Source organism: Urocitellus parryii, chromosome 4, assembly GCF_045843805.1.
Source record: "Urocitellus parryii isolate mUroPar1 chromosome 4, mUroPar1.hap1, whole genome shotgun sequence".
Classification (NCBI taxonomy): Eukaryota; Metazoa; Chordata; class Mammalia; order Rodentia; family Sciuridae; genus Urocitellus; species Urocitellus parryii.
In genome coordinates, this window is record NC_135534.1 from 58,739,429 (window position 1) to 58,752,525 (window position 13,097).

Here is a 13,097-nt window from a genome sequence, read left to right on the forward strand (position 1 = left end):
CCAAAGCCACAGTAGTTAAACAACGTAGATCTTCAGAAATGGGAGATGCCAACTCTGTCATCTTTGTCCACCACAGGACTATAAATATATTATCAGTTTCAGATCTATTGACTAGAATCTCCATATGTTTTCTGTTTGTTTTTGCTGTAGTACTGTGGATTAAACCCTGGCATTACACATGTCAGAAAGCACATTATTACTCACCTACAGCTTTTTATTTTTTTAAATTTCAGAGATGGAATTTCATTAAGATGCAACCTGTGAGTCTCCTGCCTCAAGCTCTCAGGTTGCTGGGATTAAAGGTATCAGAAGTCTTGAAAAAAAAAATTGTGAAGGATATAGGTGTTCTTGAACAGAATCATTTTTTTTTTTCTGAAAAATAGTCTTGGTGAGAGTTGGGAGGATCTCTTAATGAGATCAACCTGATATAGTATTGGGAACAGAAGCTCTGCACAGCATGGTGCCTGTCAGATTCTTCACTGCAAGCTTTGAAAAGGCTTAATGTTCAGTTGACATTAGCTGAATGCTTTTTATATTGAATGAATCAATATAGTCTTCAACTAATAAGTCTCATATATTACTTTTGATTTTAAAGCCAAAAATATTTTGCAAAAGTAAAAAGGCCTCTAATAAATTCCTCAGGTATGTTAACAGTGTGATTCTTACTTGAGATCCCAAGGAAAAACTAGAGAGATGACAAAAATACTGGGAAGAGGTAAATTATAATAAAAGAAGATGGCTATGTAGAGATGGTGTTTTCTGTGATACAACTAGGGAAAATAATCAAGTTAGTGCCAGAAATGTGAGAGATAATAGTGTTAGTAGTTTGGGTCTCATTAGGGAAGAGACCTCAGGAACAGTGGAGCAGAGGAGGGGAGTCAGTGGGGAAGAGAACATCAAGATGTAGAGCACTGAGTCTGATTGAAGGTCACAAAATTAGAGTTGAAAATAGGTGCAAGGTTAGTAGGGGTAGGGTTCTCATGGGTAGCAGAATGAGCCTCAGTCACTGAGGGGAGGAGCAGAGAAAAAGGAATTGGGGGTCACCACATGAGCAGATTTCAGATGTTCCAGTCATTAAGGCAAAGGTGCCAAGTAGTGTGGTAAAGGAATCACAAGGCCAATAGAGATGGAGCAAGGGTGGTAATGGACCTAGGAGAGTATGGAAATTCATGACTGGATGTAAGTTATTCACTTATATGTGGACTCCAAAAATGAGAACTCATAGCAATAGAGAGTAGAATGCAGGTTACCAGAGACTGAGGACAGAGTGGGGGATAAGGGGAAAGTTTGGTCAAAAGGGAAAGTTTCAGTTAAAGAAGAGGAAGAATTCCGGTGATCTATAAAACCAGGTGACTAGTAACTATGCTAATTATTATCATTATTATTATTGCTATCTTACTGAAATGTGGTTGTGTTTATAGTCTGCTCACTTATAAGAAGCAAGTCCAAGCTTTCTATTTTAATACAAGTATGAGTTGTATAAGTGTTTGTAGTGCTCTTTTCTCAGTCTGTGTTTTATTTTCTCTAAATGTAATCTTAAAATAAAGTAGAATTAAAATAATCGTGCTTAATGAACTATGCAATACAAAATTGCAAACAATAAATTTTAAGTGTCATAACCCCCAAAAAATTAGATAAGTACATAAAGTTATGGATATGTTAATTTGCCTAATTTGCTTATTCCTCAATCTATGCATGTATAAAAGAATCAAATTGAACCCCATATTATGTACATTTATTATCTGTCAATAAAAATTAAAAATAAACTGAATAAAAATGATTTACATAAAATACGATGGAAAACTGCTTCAAGATTTTTTCAGGAGATCTCTTTTTCTTAGAGACAGATAATATGAACCCAATAACATCTACAGAATGTGATATGTCTAAAAATTGACCCCTTTAAATTTGGGGGTGCTTCATTGGAACACTGCAGACAGACTTGTGAAATGCATAATTGTCATTTTATTCTTACCTTTATTCTTACATTGAGAGAATGGTTATTCTCTCAATTCCAACTTTCAGTAAATTCTAAACAAGCTATTCAAATCTTTATTATTGTTGTATATGAGTTTAGAGGGCAATAAAGAGTACTACATTACATTATATTGTTTTGTATTATACTATATCATATGTTTGTGATGAAAACCAATAGTGCTATCATTGTAGTATTGGTTTCTGGGTGAACTTGGACTTGTAATTTAGCCCCTGTGTCTTCAGGCATCCTAACTGTGCAATGATATGATTCTCATTAATAAATAAATGGCTACTTACAAGGCATGGAGGACAATGCTACACATGGAGTAAGTACACTGTGTGAGTTGTTGTGTCATGCTGTCTATCCCAGGTTCCTTTTCCTTTGGTTTTGAATAAAATTTTACTAGAAGCACACCAATAGATAAAGTAGTCTCTCTGGAAGTTCATTGACAATAGTATTCAACATGGCCTCTTTGGGAACTCACACTTGATAATATAGTCTTTAAAATGTCTAATTAATACTTAATAACTCAAAATGCACTTCAGAATATTAAAGTTCTTCCGTACTTTATTAATAGCTATATGTATTTCAAACACAAATTAACCAAAGGCAACCAAGTCAATTTTGTGATGTTTTTTGTCAGTGTGAAATAGATCTCAGGTTCCCCATGACTTAGATAGATCTTAGGTTTCTCATGCATGAGAAATAAATTTGCATGCACACAATTTGTTTTAGAAGTTATTCCTGTAAAAAAATGAATAATGGAGAGAGGAAACAAGAAGAGGTGGGATTCAAGATGAAGAAGGGAATTAGTGGATTTAAGTCAAGTGTTGACTGTTAGGGAATGCTAGTTTGCTACTGTAGTTAAGAGCAGGAACTTAGCATCAAGACTGCTTAGATGTGTATGTAAATAAAGACCCCATCACTTTGCTAGCTATCTGACCTGGGATAAGTCAGCATGTATCTGCTTCATGTGCTTCTTCTATAAAATTCTGCTATCTCATAAAGGTGTGAAGATGACTTGGAAATAATATGTATGCCTGGCTCTTGGTATATGTTCCCGTGTTAGCTGGTTGTAGTACCAGGGAACAACATCATGTTAATAGAAGTCATTGTGCCATTATTATTACTGCAATGAAGTGCAGTGAGGTCTCCACTCAAGTCTCAGTTGCAACTTCCTGAAGATGCAGATCCAACTTTCATATTTTGAGCCAAGTAAGGTTTATAAATATGTTTGTCTGACTGTTTTCTCTATATTTTATCTAAATAGAATATGAAAAAACTATAATAAAAACCAAAAAGAAAAAATGTATGAGGAACAGAAGGAAGAAAGGCTAAGTAAGAGCATTATAAGGTTCTTTTGACAATAGCCAATCACCTCCAATGTAATTATTTTTAAGGCAATGCAAGGGATTTACATAAATTGGGAAAAAATGTGAACTGATCATGTTCTCCTAGAAACAACAGCCCTAATTGTTAAATATCTTTGGTTCTTCTCCTTTGAACAAAGAAAAGTATCAGGTATATCTGTTACTTTACCCTGTAATTCCCATTATCTCCACTGTGGGGAAACATAAGTGTACCACTCAGATCCTTCTTCAAGGAAGGGTTTGCTGCCCACATGAGGGAAGTAAAGGAAGCAGCCACTCATCAGTTGTCACATCTGCCTCAATTGAAGAGAGCCTTTTCCCTGGGGTCAGGCTCTCCTGAGCAACTTGCATCCATGATTGAGTGAGACACAGAGGCCCTGCCATGTTGGCCTGACACAGGATGCTCTGATGGGCTCCACTCACTCCAGAGTTTCTGCCTTGTCCTGGAAGCATCCTGAGGCCTGCACCACAGTTCAATTTCTCCCACTACCAAGTCCTATTACTCCCCATTCTTTCGTAAGTGTTTACCACTAAGAAATATCTTTCATGCTGTTTCAACATCTGCTTCTGGAAAAACAAAACTGTGGCATCATTCAAGGCCTTGCTACAGATTGCTGAGTGCAGATGGATTTGAACAATGGGTTTGTGAATAAGAAAGAAACTGAAAAAAAGAAAATAAGTGCTACATAATATTCTCTTCCCAATATCAGTATGAAGAGAGCAACAGAGAGGATGAAGGCCTTTCAGAATAGACTAGCAGACAGGAAAGCAAAGAGAAGAGAGAAGCATGAGACAGTTGCTAGATGAGGCACTCATTAGTCAGTAATAATTAATTGGTAGTTGGAGGGGAGTGTAAGGGTTCTGTGTTTGGGATTGAGGTCTCTGATGGTTCATGACAGTGGCATGCTTAGTGACTAGGAAGGATCTGTGCAAAAACACAGACTGTGTGGCTGCTAGGAAAACCTCTGTGCAAAAACACAGAATGCCTACCTGCTGTAGCAATACCCTGCATGAGGAGGCTCTGTGTTAGAATCCTATCAGCCTCAAACTTGATGTCAGGCACACAGCTCCTGATTCACCAAGCTCTGCTGAGCCTGAACCTGCCCACATAACAGTTAACTTTAAACAATGGATTTTCTTGAGAGCTACACAAAGCTCCTCACAATGCACATTGCAACTATATTATGTAACTGAGGAATAAGTTGCATAATATTGCTAACTCTGTAACCTGCCTAATGACACAATGAAGAACAATGCACTACTGATACCAGTGACCTAATGTGACATATTAATATAAATAAAGCTGGGATCTCGGCCATCTTGCCATTCTGCCATCTTTCCTGCCTCTGCATCTTGTCTCTGTGTCTCTTTTAATTTTCCTTACACTGGGGATCAAGGAAAGAACCCTAGGTCTTGCAAATTCATTCCTTGGAGTGAAATAGACAAAACATACTGAACCAAAAGAAGGAAAGTACCATGGTCCTTTGCGTTCCAGGTTGTAATTCATCCTGGAAAATTTAAAGTTTCATCATGCTATGGAACTGAGAGACAACCATGGGTGCAAGTACAGATTCTTCCCTTCTATCCACCAAGTTAAATCTACAAAGTTTATCCCAATGCATTCCTGCCTTGATACTTATTTCAATCATCTGACTTGTGGTTGAAGATACATGAAATTTGAAGGCACTTCACCACCATCAAGTGGTGATAATGTGCCTAATGAGGTTAAAGACTCCCAAGATATCTCAACTAAGCAATATTAACATTCAGAGTCAGAAAACTCTTTGTTGAGAGGGAATGTGCAGTGTCTTACAGTATACTTAGCTGCAACTCTATGATTCACCACTGGATGCCTTTACCTCTCTCAGCAGAAAGGGCACCAAAAATGTTTCCAGACATTGTCAAATGTATCTGAAATCTTTACAATGCTCCAAAAGAGATCCACTATGCAATGAGCCCCTAAATAATTTTGTTTAGGAAAAAAATCAAATGTTGATAAAAATTTTATAACTGTATTTTAAGTAAATAATGAATTTTGGACAACACTTTAAAATTTGGAAAAATAATATAATTATAAATATCTTCCATGAATATTTTCACAACCACTTCTGCCACCGGGCATGTGGAAACAAAGTAAAATATACATCGTTTTGCACACAGGAAAATGTATAGTATGCACACTCCTTTAATCTCCTATCATATAGCTATTATGGATATTTTTATGTCAGCAAATATTGGTATATTTAAATAATTAATTTGAATACCTACATAAGATTCCTTTGAATGTAATCATTCAGGATCCTAGGGAAGTTCAAAATTTTTCACTACTATAAATAGTGCTATAATTGTTAGCATCTTTGAATATACATTTTGGAACAGCATGAATTTGACACTGAATCTTACTCAATGTTGGTGACATATCTAGACTATTTCAAGGACATAGAACTTTATAGAATGAACTAGACATAAATATTCTTCCAAAGAGGTACAAAACCTGATTGAAAGAATATAAACATCGGACACAATAAAATGTGAGTAGTGACCTTACAATTTAAGTTGCAAATACTGGGAAACAATTGAAGGGAAAATTGATTGAAGGTCAGGGATGTCAACAGACATGTGTCTAGGAAAATTAACAAAAGTACTTCAGCAACTTCTTCTTCAATGATAATATGCATAGCAACAATTAATATAAATGCCTATTGCCTTTGTTCCCTGTGTACAGGCCAGGGCCAGATTTTGCTTTCATATATGTCCTGTATGTACTACAAAGCTTTGATTTTAATGAACCTGCAGTAACTTCACACTTCATGGGAAATTTTCTTGTATCTAGATAACTTTTTCTAAAAGAAAGAGAAGAGGGTTATGGATGCAAGTTCAAATTCCCTCCAAATTCCTTCACTCAATGAAAAATCAGGGTATAGGGAAAGAAAAGAGAGGAGACAGGAAGAGAAAGGAAAAGTTGATAGGCAGTTCTTTGATCCACTCTTTTCTTTCTCAAAACTTATTCAAGGAGAAATCTCAACAAATTTGCAGAAGGCTTACACTACACTTCAAATGATGTACATAAATATTTTACTCTCTTTATTACAGACTCTAATCTGATACATCTCACAGGTCCTTTTCCATTGGTAGCATGAGAGAAAAAAATAAGTTTCAAACTTCAAAATTAACCCAACCTGACAATTTAAATAAGAAGTTTTTAGGTTCTATTAGATAACAGTGCTTAATCAAGCAAAGTTCACTTTTTTTCCTGCTTCTTTTCTCAATGTTTTCTGGAAGGCTGTGTCTTATGTAAACATTTTTCTGGCATTGAGAAAGGACCTAGTCTTCTGCTGGCTTATTTTATAGCATTGTCATCATTTGGAGCTTGGTACACAGCTCTTTGTGTACATTCTGCTGGACATCACTTCTGAATTGGCTAGCTAATGTAGCTCTTAACAGACACAATGTCTTTCAGCTTATCTCACTGTTCAAGGATTCTGGCGGCTCCAGAATTCTGGCTTTACTCCTACACTCTCCATCCCTCACATTGGTTCAGCAATCTGTACCACCTATGTTTGGTTCAAGTCACCCTGCCATGCTAGACCAGTGGCAGCCAGTTGGATTTCATTTCAACATCCATGTCACATAAAAACTTAGGAAATTATTGTAATGAGAAACCCAGGATCTTTCTCCATCTGACCAGGATGTGCTATATTTCTGTAACTGCAACCTAAAGTTGATATGTGGCAAAACCCATTTTAGATGTCAAATGACTAATATTACTTCAATCCTATTATTCTCTATTTCTGTAAAAAAAATTCTTTTCAGGGGCTGGGGATGTGGCTCAAGTCGTAGGGCGCTCGCCTAGCATGCATGATTCACTGGATTCGATTCTCAGCACCACATAAAAATAAAAAATAAAGATATTGTGTCCATCTAAAAAACTAAAAAATAAATATTTTTTAAAAGTTCTTTTCACCTTCCAGACAAATGAATTCCTCAGATGGACTAAGGAGAAACACTAATCATGCCATCTTTATCCACATCCTTGTCCTCAGTTTGTTTTGTCTGATGAATACAAAGACTGTGCTCTGTCTACTTCAACTCCAGGCCTCCGAAGTCTGAAGATCAGAGAAAGAGAGGGACTGGAAGGCAACTGCATTATGGTGGCAACTGATACCATTACTAGATTCTCACAGAGGGACACTTATTTATAACATCACTTCATCAAAATTAGGATTCCAACATTTGGGGACTGTCACCATTCATTCCATACACATTCACAGAGTAATCATGTGACATATACTTTCACAATTACAATGTGTGGCTCACTGATAGCTTCCTCTTCATGTAGCAACAAACTCACCAAAATGGTTTGAAACAACAAATTTATCTTCCAGTTCTGGAGGCTACAGTCCAAAATTAGGTTTTATGGAACTGAAAACAAGGTATGGCAGGACTTCATTCTCTCTGGTTTCATTAGGGGAAAATCCATTTTCTCGTCTTTTCCAACTTCTAGAAACTGCCTGCATTCCTAGACTCATGACCTCTGCCATCTTTAGCACCAGCTATAGCCAGCCAAGTTGTTCCCACGCTGCTTCACTAACTCTGACCCTGCTGTCTCCTTCTTATGAGGACCTGGAATTTACATTGGGTCCCTGGATAACCCAGGAGAATCTCAATTACTTAAAGACATCTGCAAAGACATTTTTGCCATAGAACATATTCACAGGTTCTGGGTACTAAGATGTAGATATCTTTAGGGGAAACCTCTATTTATACTAGACTAAAGAAAGAATGACTCTCAGTGAGTCAGAAGGCTACAAAACATGTGGTTAATCCTTTTTTTTTCTTTTTAATTTAAAAAAGGAAATATAACAGATATACTAAAAACAATACACAGATTGCATGTGAACAGCTCAGTTTAATTTGTCAGGAAGCAAACACACTCCAGTAACCATCATCCAGGTCAAGTTGTAGAATATTATCCACAATCCCATGGTCCCCCCCACCATCACATGCCTCTTCATAAGCACTATACCCTCTTTCTTCCAAATAGGCAAATTAACACCATAGATTAAATTTTGCTTGGAATGATAAAGTACTTGTGTTTTATGCCAAATATCCTCTCTAAATAATCTTTTTGTGAGATTTATCCACATTACTACCTGGGAAATTGGCTCATTTTCATTGTTGCACAAATTTCCTACTATATGATCACAATGGATATTATATTATTCATTTTACCATTGATGAACACTTTATTTTAAGCTTGGGGAGATATTAAATAATGCTGTAACAAATAATTTTTGTATAATTTTTGCACTTACATACCATTAGGTATGCACTAGGAGTCAAAATGGCTAAGTTGTAGCATACACTTTTTTCAAGATCAGTAAAGAATACCAAACAGCTTTTAAAATGTGTGAGCAGCTTTTGTTTTTTGTTTTAGTTTAGTTTTTAGAGAGTGATGTGGGTGTGGTGCTACAGAACACCATTCAGTTTGCTTATGCTGCACACTCAAGGCTGTTCTCTCTTGCCAAGGAATAAATCCATCAGGAGGCTGCAGCACAGCCATGGCATTTAAAAATACTGGAAAGACACCCTGCAACCTGAGGTGGCAAGTCAGAGAACTAGAATTACCCTCACCACCTGCAATGTGAAATTGCTGGAGAAAGTGTGTGCTCACTTCATCAGAGGCACAAAGGAAAAGAATCTCTAAGTGAAATCATCTGTTTGCACACCTACCAAGATTAAGAAGGTCTGCAAGAAAAGCCTTGTGGTGTGTTCCAAGTCATAGGATCACTTCCACATGAGAATCCTCAAGTGATTCATTGACTTGCACAGGACTTCTGAGATTGGTTAAAAAAAAAAAAAAAAAAAAAAACCTCCATCAGTATTTAGCCAGGAGTGGAGGTGGAAGTCAGCACTGCAGATGCCTATGCCAACACTTGTAAAAAATTGATTATCAGTTTTTAAAAATTAAATTTTTTTAAAAGTGTCAATTTATGTCAGCAATGTATGAGAATTCTAGTATCTATTTATATTGTAAGCATTTGGTTTTATTCTTTCAAATTTTTGCCATTCTGATGTGTACAGCAGTATTTTAGTATTTAATATTTAATATAGTTTTGATAAGAAATTCCCTTCTTAATAATGAAGTTGTGCATTTTAAATACTCTATTGACTATTTGGATATTCACTTATATAAAGTTTCTGTTTATCTTTCATCCATTCTTATTTTGGGTTGGTTTTATTGAAGTTCTTTACATATTCTGCTTTAAGACTTGTAAGATTTTTAAAAATTTTTTAAAAATTTTTAGTTTTATTGATTTTATTTGTTTTAAATACATGACAGCGGAATGCATTACAATTCTTATTACACATATAAAATACAATTTTTCATATCTTTGTATATAGAGTATGTTCACAACAATTCATGCCTTTATACATGTACTTTGTTTTTGGTTTTTTGCATTACAATTCTTATTACACATATAAAATACAATTTTTCATATCTTTGTATATAGAGTATGTTCACAACAATTCATGCCTTTATACCAGTACTTTGTTTTTGGTTTTTTGCATTACAATTCTTATTACACATATATACCACAATTTTTAAAATCTGTTTATACATAAAGTATGTTGACACCCAATTCGAGTTTTGTACATGTACTTTGGATAATGATGTCCATCACATTCTACTGCCTTTGCTAATCCCCTTCCTCCTTCCTTTCACTCCCACCCCACTTCTCCCTATCTAGAATTCATCTAACTCTCCCATGCTCCTGCTCCCTCCCCCACTATGAATCAGCTTTCTTATAGAAAACATTCTGCATTGGGGGGCGGGGGATTGGCTAACTTCACTTAGCATTATCTTCTCCAACGCCATTCATTTACCTGCAAATGATACAGTTTTATTCTCTTTTAATGCTGAGTAAAATTCCATTGTGTATATATTCCACATTTTTTTTTTATCCATTCATCCACTGAAGGACATCTAGGTTGGCTCCACAGTTTAGCTATTGTGAATTGTGCTGCTATAAACATTGATGTGGCTGTGTTCCTGTAGTATGCTATTTTTAAGTTCTTTGGGTATAGACTGAGGAAAGGGATAGCTGGGTCAAATGGTGGTTCTATTCCCAGATTTCCAAGGAATCTCCATACTGCTTTCCATATTGGCAACACCAATTTGCAGTCCCACCAGCAGTGTATGAGTGTAACTTTTCTCCCACATCCTCACCAATATTTGTTGTTGTTTGTCTTCATAATAGCTGCCATTCTGACAGGAGTGATATGATATCTTAGAGTAGTTTTGATTTGCATTTCTCTTATGGCTAGAGATGATAAACATTTTTTCATATATTTGTTGATTGATTGTATATCCTCTTCTAAGAAGTATCTGTTTAGGTCCTTGGCTCATTTGTTGATTGGGTTATTCGGTTTCTTGGTGCTTAGCTTTTTGAGTTCTTTATATACCCTAGAGATTAGTGCTCTATCTGATGTGTGAGGGGTAAAAATTTGCTCCCAGGATGTGGGCTCTCTGTTTACCTCACAGATTGTTTCTTTTGCTGAGAAGAAACTTTTTAGTTAGTTTGATTCCATTCCATTTATTGATTCTTGGTTTTAATTCTTGTGCTATACGAGTCTTATTAAAGAAGTTGGAGCCCAATCCCACATGATGAATATTAGGGCCTACTTTTTCTTCTATTAGATGCAGTCTCTGGTTTAATTCCTAGACCCTTGATCCACTGAGTTGAGTATTGTGCATGGTGAAAGATGGGGGTTTAGTTTCATTTTTTTGCATATGAATTTCCAGTTTTACCAGCACTATTTATTAAAGGTGCTATCTTCTCTCCAGTGCATGTTTTTGACACCAGTGTCTAATATAAGATAATTGTAATTTTGTGGGTTAGTCTCCCTGTCCTCTATTCTGTACCATTGGTCTACCAGTCTGTTTTGGTGCCAATACCATGCTATTTTTTGTTACTATTGCTCTGTGGTATACTTTAAGATTTGGTATAGTGATGCCACCTGCTTCACTCTTCCTGCTATGGATTGTTTTAGCAATTCTGGGTCTCTTATTTTTCCAGATGAATTTCATGATTGCTTTTTCTATTTCTATGAGGAATGTCATTGGGATTTTAATCAGAATTGCATTAAATCTGAATAGTGCTTTTGGTAGTATGGTCATTTTGATAATATTAATTCTGCCTATTCAAGAATAAAGTAGATTTTTCCATCTTCTAAGGTCTTCTTTGATTTCTTTCATTGGGGTTCTATAGTTTTCATTGTATAGATCTTTCACCTCTTTTGTTAAGTTTATTCCAAAGTATCTTTTTTTTTTTTTTTGAGGTTATTGTGAAGGGGTAGTTTTCCTCATTTCCTTCTCAGAGGCTTTTTCACTGTTACATAGAAATGCCTTTGATTTATGGGTGTTGATTTTATATCCTGCTACTTTCCTGAATTCATTTACTAGTTCTAGAAGTCTTCTGGTGGAGCTTCTTGGGACTTCTAGGTATAGAATCATATTGTCAGCAAATAGTGCTAATTTAAGTTCTTCTTTTCCTATACATATCCATTTGATGTCTTTCATCTGAATAATTGCTCTGCCCAGTGTTTCAAGAACTATGTTGAATAGAAGTGGTGAAAGAGGGCATCCCTGACTTGTTACAGTTTTTAGAGGAAATGTCTTCAATTTTTCTCTGTTTAGAATGATGTTGGCCTGAGGCTTATCATAGATAGCCTTTACGATATTAAGATATGTTCCTGTTATCCCTAGTTTCTCTAGAGTTTTGAACATAAAGGGGTGCGGTATTTTGTCAAATGCTTTTTCTGCATCTATTGAGATGATCATATAATTCTTATCTTTAAGTCTATTGATGTGTGAGGAATTACATTTATTGATGTCCATATGGTGAACCAATCTTGCATCCCTGGGATGAATCCCATTTCATCATGGTGCACAATCTTTTTGATATATTTTTATACTAGATTTGCCAGCATTTTATTGAGAATTTCTGCATCTATGTTCATTAGAGATACTGGTCTGAAGTTTTCTTTCTTTGATGTGTCTTTGTCTGGTTTTGAAATCAGGGTGATATTGGCTTCATAGAATGAGTTTGGAAGTGGTCCCTGTTTTTCTGTTTCCTGAAATAAATTGAAGAGTATTGGTATTATTCTTCTTTAAAGGTCTTGTAGAACTTGGCCATGTATCTATCCAATCCTGGGCTTTTCTTTATTGGTAATCTTTAAATGGCTTCATCTATTTCCTCACTTAATATTGGTCTGTTTAAGTTATGCATATCTTCCTGACTCAATCTGGGCAGATCGTATGACTTCAAAAATTTGTCGATGCCTTCAATATCTTCTATTTTATTGAAGTATAAGGTTTCAAAATAATTTCTAATTTTCCTCTGTATTTCTCTAGTTTCTGTGATGATATTACCTTTTTATCACATATGCTGGTAATTTGAGTTCTCTCTCCCCTTCTCTTTGTTAGCGGGGCTAAGGGTCTGTCAATTTATTTATTTTTTTCAAAGAATCAACGTTTTGTTTTGTCATTTTTTCAATTGTTTCTTTTGTTTCTATTTCATTGATTTCAGCTCTGATTTTAATTATTTCTTGCCTTCTACTGCGTTTGCTGCTGTTTTGTTCTTCTTTTTCTAGTGCTTTGAGATGTAGTGTGAGGTCATTTATTTGTTGACTTTTTCTTCTTTTAAGGAATGAACTCCATGCAATGAATCTGCCTCTTAGTACTG

General features: G+C 35.6%; 1 pseudogene; it reads left to right on the forward strand.

The window, feature by feature from the left end:
• The first annotated feature begins 8,909 nt into the window (after positions 1-8,909).
• Positions 8,910-9,312, forward strand: LOC144254267 (small ribosomal subunit protein uS10 pseudogene; annotated as a pseudogene).
• Positions 9,313-13,097: the final 3,785 nt, after the last annotated feature.